Source organism: Bacillus rossius, unplaced genomic scaffold (assembly GCF_032445375.1).
Source record: "Bacillus rossius redtenbacheri isolate Brsri unplaced genomic scaffold, Brsri_v3 Brsri_v3_scf110, whole genome shotgun sequence".
NCBI lineage: Eukaryota > Metazoa > Arthropoda > Insecta > Phasmatodea > Bacillidae > Bacillus > Bacillus rossius.
Window position 1 is genome coordinate 91,474 of NW_026962124.1, and position 10,101 is coordinate 101,574.

The following is a 10,101-nucleotide window of genomic DNA, read 5'->3' on the forward strand; positions in this document are numbered from 1 at the left end:
TGTATGTATGTATATATATATATATATATATATATAAACACACACACACACACCTATTTTGAAGTTTCTCTGTTTCAGTGGGCAGTTATGTATAATAATGAGAGATTCAAAAAGACGTTGATAACAATGTCATCAATGCCTGTTTAGTGTGCTCATTTGTTGGATGGTCGGCAGCAATACTAGAGGTGGTACAGCTGTAACCTGTAAAATTGTACCTGCAATGTGTTGTGTATGGAAAAAAATAAAAATTATATCATCTAAATTTTTGTTATCCAACAATAACCTTCCCATCAATGCATGATGTCACAGTAGCCATAGCTCTACTCTTTCTGCCATATAACATTGGGAAAAAAAAAAAAAAAAAAAAGGAGCTATTAGAATAATAACAAAAGATAAAAAATCATCTAACTGCAGACCAAAATTCAAAAAACTTAAAGTCCTGACGACCATAAATGAATACGTTCTAGAAACTTTTTATTCATTCTTAAGAAAAAGAAGAAAAAAAAAATTATTTTTTTTTTTTTTTTTTTTTTTTTTAGATATTCGCACATAGGTATAACACCAGAAATGCTAGTAAATTGAGGATAGTTGAACATAACACTAGGCGATTTGAAAATGGACTAAATTACTTGGGAGTAAAACTTTACAACTTAATATCACAGAAAATAACTAAAACAATTTACCAGTATTAAAAAAAAAAACAGTAAAAAAAATTCTTCTAGAATATCCTACCTACCCTCTGAAGCTATTCTTTAATTTGATTGATAATAGAGAAATTGAACTGTTAATTTGTTGAATGGACTTGTGATAACAGCTGCTTCATGTTTTGCATAAAGTTAAATTGTGTAACATGTTATGTATTTTTTTTTTTTGAAATTTTTTTTCTTGGTAACTTGCATCATGTAAATATTAATTGTCTGCACATACATGTTCTATATCCCGGAGCCTTGACTCCACGTGGGATCAACAGAACAAAAATACAAAAAAAAAAAAAAAAAAAAAATCCAGCTCACTAATCTAGGTGCATTTTGCTAACAATATTTGGAATATATATATATATTTTTTTTTTGTGTAACATGCAAATTCTGTATTATTCTGCACACATTATTTATAATCTTCTATCATTTTCTTAGATAATAACTATTAATTCATAAAATAGATTGTGTGTGCATAACCTCCTGGAAACATTTGCACTTACCTCCTACTTTACTTTTTCATTTAAGCAATCCTATTCGCATGTATACACTTAGGTTGCAGCATCGAAATTGTGTAAAATTCAACGTGTGTATTGCCTGGAAAAAAAAAAAAAAAAAAGACATACCAAATATTTGCATACAGCGACACACTACATATTTGCACACAGTGGAGTTTTGCGGTAATTAACCTAGCACAATTTACCACACGCAATCACACGCCCGCGATGAGATAACACACTCGCTGTTTTCCTGTTGACCGGCACGAGGAGTAAGAAAAATTGATATTTACACGAGCACACACTCCCACACTAGTCACAACGTCGGTCATCAAGTTGTGTTGAAAATTCCTGTAGCCTCTGTTTTCCCAAATGATTTCACTTAAAATTTCATTTAACAAGACCATAAACAAATTTACAATACTAATTTCTTAAACAAACACTTCAGCGAACAAGTGACTGTCGCATTCATTACAAAGCTTACAACTTAACAGATGTTTCCGATGTGAAATAAAATAAGAAAATGTTTTACAACCAACCTAGAACATTTAGTCAAAACGTTTTTGTCCTGGTTTATGATTATTTTCCGTGACATGAATGTTTCAAAACTAATAAAAATACGAATGCAGCCAAATATAATGAAGTTAGCACATAAAAGACGACTTAAAATATTTCATTTTTCGAGAATTGGCAGAGCAAGAACGCACAGGTCCAACGGAAATTTCTTTAAAGATAAACGACCATCGGACAAAAACACCCCCTCCCCTCATCCTCAAAAATACGTGAATAATATACTTTTTCAATTATATTTTTATCGTTTTTTTTTTTTTTTTTTAATATACTCATTAAAACTTCAAAATAAGCAGGTACTCGTGTGTTTTTCTCTCTACAATGTACCTGATCTCGGTGCGTAAACCTACATCATTTAGAGATGGAATTAATGTACACATACAAGTAAAATTTTGTTCCATTGTAAAATTGAGAGAAAGAAGGTTTTCCAAACGCATTAAGTATGGAGACTTTAAATAAGATTACGAGCTTATAAATGTTTGCAACGAAATAAAGTGACCATGTATCTGCAATTTCAAAAATATTTTTGCTCTGCTAACCTCACATGCAAGCAAGTAAAAATAACCTCACAACTTACTTACCTCTCTCAATTTCGCAGTACCAAAACATAGAAGGGATAAATAGGATAGTTTTTATTCGAAATCCTGCAAGAGTTTTAATTTTTATTAAAATATTTCTCCAATGTAGCATGTGTGTGGAATACTTCATCAGCAACTTGCATCTGCACCTTGAGTGAATTGAAGGGCAGCCAGTTTTAAAAGCTAAACAGAAACTGCACTCTTGAGAATGCATCAGATCCAAGTGAAAAGCTTGTTGTGTGTACAGTTAAAAGTTTTATTATTCACACAATGAAAATGTAAACAAAATTTACTCACAATAATAATCACATCATCCTTGGAGGTGCACGAAGAAAGCCATTCCAGGTGGCACTGAACAAGGTGATTTGCTAGTGCTTCCACAGCAAACAGCCTTCATGAAATTATCTCCACATTTTCAGCATACTATACACTAAAGTATACCTAAGTTAATTTAACCATTTTCAAGTGATTCCAGCACAAATTACGTATTTGATTCCTTGAATAACATCTGCAAATGAAAAGTTCCCTGTTTGGTGTAGCAGTAAATTTAAACAGCTCGCAGTGCAAATTAAACAGTGCAGCTGCCATAAAAAAATTACACTATTAGTGGAACTGCCCATTATGTCATCGTAGACTGCTGACATTTAGAAAACATTGAAAAATCAGTGCTAAAGAAGCCCTACATCTGTCCAAAGTGCGCTGCTCCCTACGTGAGCAAGGCATCGAGAATTTTCTGAACCGTCCGCAACCAGAAAATTGGGTAACCAGATATTTGCAGGACGCAAACCCCAGAGCTTCGGCGACTACCTGCAGCAGGCAGGTGGCAACCGATTCGCGCCCCTGGAGCAGCACTGCGAGCCCAGCTACAACGAGCTGGACTACCCAGTGCTGGCGAACAACCCCTGGCAGCGGAAGGGGTTCAAAAAACACCCGACGGGCCACAAAAATGGCCAAGGCAAACCCCCGCGACCCATTCAGGAAAGGCCCCCGCAGCCTGGGCAGGACAGGCCGCGACAGCCTGCCCAGGATAAGCTCGTAGCAGCTAAGGCTGCGCCAGCCCCGGCGAAGCGCACGACCGCGCTCTCCCGGCCGCAGGTAGCCCCGGCACCTGAGACGAGCATGGCGGTAGACGCAGCTCCAATGCTGCCAACTGCACCGCCCGCGCCCCAACAGCAGCCAGCCTCGAAACCGGGCCTGGCTGACTTCCAGAAAGTGCTCGAACAGTCGCGCACTTTCAACACGGATGAAAATCTGGCGGCCACAATCGTCCCCATGTGCCAGCTTATGGTTATATGGTGCGACCCATCTGTTTCCCTAACAGAAAAAGTCCATGCGATGATGGGCTTCGTCCAGACACTGGCTGCCAAGCTCAATGGCAGCTCGTAATCCGGCCCAGTGTTGCATACCAACCGCGGCCCATAGTCTTAAGTCCCTCCTATTCTGGAATGCACGCGGCATTAAAAATAAAATACCGGAATTAATTCACCACTTAGAAAAATACAAAATAAAAATAGCTGCGATTAATGAAACCCACTTAATTCCGACTGATAGAATTACTATACTAAATTATGCAATCTATAGGCGCGACAGAGTTAATCAAAGAGGAGGGGGAGTAGCCCTTATTGTCCATAAAAGCATAAAAAACACTGAATGGCAGCTCCCCGATTTTCAGAATCTCGAAGCAGTAGCAATTAACTTAACTATTAACAGGCAAAACATAAAAATTATTTCTATGTATGCGCGACCAGGTAGGTCCCTGAGCGTGGCTGATCTGGACGCCCTGTATGGGGCGGCCCCGACCTTCCTCGCTCTAGGAGACATAAATGCTAAACATAGAGAGTGGAACAGCAGGCGAGCCACACAGAATGGTACAATTCTTTATAACCACCAATTAAATCACAACTACCAAATTCATGCTCCCATGGAGCCCACACACGACACTGGGCGTGTGGGGGTTCTCCCAGATGTTCTAGACATCGTTATTAATAAACGTGTGCACTCGGGATTCGAACTCGAAGTTGTACACGACTTAATGTCTGACCACTTCCCTGTTCATTTAATTTTTGACGACGCAAATGTCGACTCGAACCCACCTCGTAAAGTCAGGGACTACAAAAATGCAGATTGGGTTAGCTTTAAAAATTTTTTGTCATTACATCTTTCAGAACTCGACGAAATAAATAATAGTGATAATCTAGAAAACGCTATAACCACCTTTACCGCGAAAATTCAAGACGGAATTAGCCAGTGCATCCCAGAAAAGGAGGTTAAGTTAATGCATGACGAGCTGCCAGCATACATCTGCGATATGATATCGCAAAAGAACAGACTGCGCCGCGAATACACACGGCGACGCACGCACATTATTAAACGCAGAATCAACGAGCTTCAAACTGCTATATCAGATGAACTCTCGTTGTGGCGTAGCAGCCAGTGGGAAGCCAAAATCGCGAAGCTCAATGTACAGGACGGGAGTACCTGGGCAATGACTAAGCGAATTTTGAATAAATTTGATAAAATTCCACCCCTCCAAACAAATAATGGACTCGCATTTCTTCCCCAGGACAAGGCGCAAGCTTTCGCAAGCACCTTAGAAACAGCATTCCAGCCCAATTTGCAGCCTTGTGACAGGCCATTCACTGCACAAATTTACCGCGAACACCGCGCTAAACTGCACCAGCCCACTATCTCTGAGCCTCTCCCCACCCAGGCCCAAGAAATTAAGCGTGCTATCAAGAATATGAAGCCGCGAAAAGCCCCTGGGAACGACGGCATACAAGCAGTTGTTCTCAAACAGCTTCCAGACGAAGCCTTTGAATATCTGGCTGAATGCATTAATGCAATGCTCAGACTGAATATTTTTCCCTCCCAGTGGAAGGAAGCAAAAGTAATAGTCTTCCACAAGCCGGGCAAGGACAAAACACTGCCCCAAAATTACAGGCCAATAAGCCTATTGAGTACTGTGTCTAAAGTTGCGGAGCGCATAATTTTACACAGACTTAAAGTACACATACACGAACATAACTTGCTGCCAAATGAGCAATTTGGCTTTCGCAGTGCTCATTCGACTACCCATCAACTGGTCCGTCTTACCGAAGAGATAACCAGCGCATTCAACGTCCAAGACTACGTAGTTGCTACGTTTCTCGATGTAGAAAAGGCCTTTGATAGAGTTTTTCATGCAGGGCTAATATATAAAATGTATGAAGCAAACTTCCCGGATTGCTACACTAAACTCATTGCATCCTACCTAGCAGGCAGAACCTTTAGAGTGTCATCTGAAGGGGCAACGTCTGACCTAAAATTAATTAAAGCCGGAGTGCCGCAGGGCAGCATCCTAGGCCCAGTACTATTTAATATATATGTACGCGACATGCCTCGCCCCGCACATAGACTAGTCAAGCTAGGCTGCTATGCAGACGACACTGTACTGTATAGCAGATCTCATAACCTACAGCTGGCCACTACCAGGCTCCAGACTGCGCTCACTGAAGTTGAACAGTGGTGTACAGCCTGGCGCATAAAAGTAAACACGACCAAGTCTGAGGCGATTGTGTTTACACGCAAAAACCTCCCGCCAGCCGACAACAGGCCGCAACTACACCTATTTGATGAGCCAATCTCTCACAAGGACGTAGTTAAATACCTAGGTGTCCACATGGATAGGAAACTCCTGTGGAGACAGCACATTGACATTAAACAAACCCAAGCTCAGGTTAGAATGCGCGCATTATATCCTGTAATGAGCAGGCGATGTGGCAGCACAGTCAAAAATGGATTACTGCTCTACAAAGCTCTCATACGCCCGATAATCACGTATGCAGCCCCAGTCTGGGCTACTGCAGCATACTGCCATCTAATAAAACTGCAGCGAGTTCAGAATAGATGCATTCGAATCGCTGCAGACGCCCCGATATACTGTCCAGTAGAGAACTTGCACAGTGAAACTAACACTGAAACTTTGCAAGATTTTTATATCCGCACAACCCAAAATTTTTACGATAAATGCGTAAATAATTTAAATCCACATATTTCCTCCCTTGGACACTATGATCCAAATAATACACAGAAGTATAAGCTTCCGAAATCAATCCTGGCGCACCGCCCGCCGTAGCTGCGGGCGAGGCGCCCCCTGATTGGCCGAGCCTGACAGCCAACCAGCGCACGACCCCCTCCAAACAAAACTAGTTGCCGGCGCTCGGAGCAGCGCAGTACCTCCCCGGCTCCGTGCGCGCACACTCGCGCGCGGAGCTCGCGTCACCCAAACAGCTCATAGAACATGTTATGAGTAGAGCCTTCCCACTAGGCTTACACGGCGCCCTCCAGCCAACACACAATTACATGCACGACCAACCTGTTTGAATGCTAATTCAAAATGGTCCGAAGCATGCGGGTGGTGGTTCGACTCCCAGGAGTTCACTGCCTGACATGTTAGGGCTGACTCTCTATGACTGATGGTCATGGCCGGCCTGGTTGGTTTCACCCCCAGTGCTGGTTGTGTTTCTGAAAGACATGAGATTTTGAATTACTGACTACTGCTTTCGCATAGGCATTTAACCTGCAAGGTTTCACTTCAACTCATAGCTTATTTAAATAATTTAATTATTTAAACCCACACAAGGCAGCTCGAAACTTAGATTAAATTTATATAAATACTCGGAGGGCTGAGTAATTTAAATAATAGTAAATTAGATGCTACTCTGCTGTGCCGCCAGCTGTCAGTGCAAATAAACACCGTTGAAGCTGACCTTGCCAACGAGTGGAATGCTGCAGCAATGGTGGGTGCAGTAGGGTGGTATATTATATTATATTGCATTCTATTTTAAGTATAATATTAAGTATTAATTAATAGGATTCCGACCGTGTGCCTGACCACGTCCTGCGGTGCAAATATGCAACATTGGACTAGCCAATAATTGACATGCCCAGGCTGGCAGCAACATGTGTCGGAATTAAGGCCCCCACACCCCCACTACACTCGTTGCGCCGATCGCTGAACCAGTCGCGTTTTTGACCCAGCGGGGTTCTAATGAAACCAGTCGCGTTTTTGGCCCATCGGGGCCCTAATGAACTACACACATATGTCCTGACTGTCCCTTAGATTTAAATATATTAAGTGAACATAATAGGTGTCTGACCATGTGCCTGACCACGTCCTGCGGTGCAAATATGCAACATTGGCCTAGCCGATGATTGACATGCCCAGGCTGGCAGCACAATGTGTCGGGCATGCATGACCGTGGCAGCTGGGGCAACCTGGGAGCTGCGGTCATATATATACAGCTGCAATATGTACTTCTTTTTCAGCTAACCTGGCTGGCTGGCAGCCTGGCGGGAAACGACTAAAGTCGCCCCCTAAAAACCAGTCCTACCAAACTAAAATGCGGACAGAAATGCCCAAGTGCCCGCCCTTGCTTAGTAGACATTTTCTACTCTTCCAACTCTTCTTCCTGAGCCATCCTTCTACTCCCGTAACCAACCAGCATGAAATTAATGCATGAATTTTTGCATCCCGCATGTAAGTGCCCAGGGTTTTCCCTGTGTCTATGCAGGTTTTACCTGGGCCCAACTTATCTAGTATAGTCTAGAATAGTCAAGTGAGGGGAGTTAGTCATGGCGCCAATTGCTGCCATGGCTGGCCAATCCCCCTCCTTAGCACATATGCATGTTCCCTTCTCTGCATGGTACCCCCTGCATGATTAGAGCGTATAGGCTTCGGCCTGAGACGCACTTAGAGTCTCTCCCTAACCCGGACCCCTCCCAATACACTTAGTTTTAAACTTAGGTTAGGAAAAAAAAAAAAAAAAATTTGGACGCAACCGAAAAAGAAAAGGAATGAAAGGTTCCAGCTGCGCTTCGGTAGAGGACGGACGTGTCCCGGAGCTGCTCGCCGTGAATTTATAGATCGTCGACGCCCAAGCTGTGGTTAGCACTTCTTAGTGCTACCCAGCGGTGTACTGAAAGGTGCCTGTGTGCTACATGCGCACAGGCGGTAAGAGTGAGCTGCGGTGAAGTAAGTTATTGGCAACCAACAACTCGGCAACACCCGGGGAGCTAGCTCCCCTGTAGCCTAGCCTGAACCCGGCTAACTTAGCCCCGGGGGACGGTCAGTGGGTGGACCCGAGCGTAGGCTACCACGACGACATGAGCGACGCTGTCGAGATGACAGAAAGCGAGGCCCCCTCAGGGCCTAGCAACGATCAATCCAGTGGCTGGACAGTCGCCGTTGGAAAGCGAGCGATACGCCTGCACGCGGAGGTGTCCGGTGCAGGCAGTGATGACGAGGCGGGCCCCGCCCCCCGCCCCCAGCAACCAACACCAACCGAGGCCGCCAAGCGAGCGCCCAAAATTAAGCCCCTGTTCGTGTTCCTAGATCAGGGACACCAGTACCCGCGTGTGTACACTGCCCTGAAACAGGCAGTTACCGAAAAATTCACGTGCCAGAACCGCGGGCGTGATGAAATACAGGTCAACGTGGCCTCAGTCCCCGACTACCAACGAGCAGTTAAAGCACTGCAGGCCATCGGTGCCCAACACTCGGTCCTCCTTCAGAGGGACGAGGTTCCCAAGAAGTTCGTGCTGCGCGGGGTGCACCGCCACACGCCTTCCGAATTTCTCCAGGAGGAATTCCGTGTCCAAAACCTGCCGGTTCAGAACCACTGGTTCCTGGAGAACCGGCAGCGCAGAGAGAAGTGCGATGCACTTGTCATCGAGGTGCCTCAGAGCTGCGACTCTGAGCGCATCTACGCCTTGAAAGAGTTCGCCGGCATGCTCGTGCGTGTCGACGACTACCGTCGCCCCTCAGGCCCCTCCCAATGTAGCGTCTGCCAGCGTTACAATCACGTTGGCAAGGCCTGCCACGCGGCCCCTGTGTGCCGGTGGTGCAGCGGGCCACACCGCGCTCCCGAATGCCCCAATGGGGGTAACCAGGAGTTTAAGAAGTGCGCTCACTGCAAAGAGGCGCACTGCGCGAACTACAAGGGCTGCCAGGTGTACAAGAAAGAGACACGCAGGCACCTCCCGCCCCAGGTGCGCAAGCAGCGCGAGCAGCAGTCTCGCCGCGACTTGCGCGCAAATAAGCAAGCTGCATCGCAGCCCCAGCCGCAACCGATGCCACGGCCCCCTCCGGGCTACTTCGGCCCCCCGAGGCAAAATCCCTGGGGCCCACCGAGGTACCCTCCTCCCCAGAGCTTCGGAGACTACCTGCAGCAGGCAGGTGGCAACAGGTTTGCGCCCCTGGAGCAACACTGCGAGCCCAGCTACAATGAGCTGGACTACCCAGTGCTTGCTAACAATCCCTGGCAGCGAAAGCAGGGGTTCAAAAAACATCCGACGGGCCACAAAAACGGCCAAGGCAAGCCCCAGCGACCCACTCAGGACAGACCCCAGCAGCCTGGACCGGACAGGCCGCGACAGCCCGCCCAGGACAAGCTCGTGGCAGCCAAGGCTGCGCCAGCCCCGGCGAGGCGCACGTCTGTGCTCTCCCGGCCGCAGGTAGCCCCGGCACCTGAAATGAGCATGGCGGTAGACGCAGCTCCAGTGCTGCCAACTGCACCGCCCGCGCCCCAACAGCAGCCAGCCTCGAAACCGGGCCTGGCTGACTTCCAGAAAGTGCTCGAGCAGTCGCGCACTTTCAACACGGATGAAAATCTGGCGGCCACAATTGTCCCCATGTGCCAGCTTATGGTCATATGGTGCGACCCATCTGTTGCCCTAACAGAAAAAGTCCACGCCATGATGGGCTTCGTCCAGACACTGGCT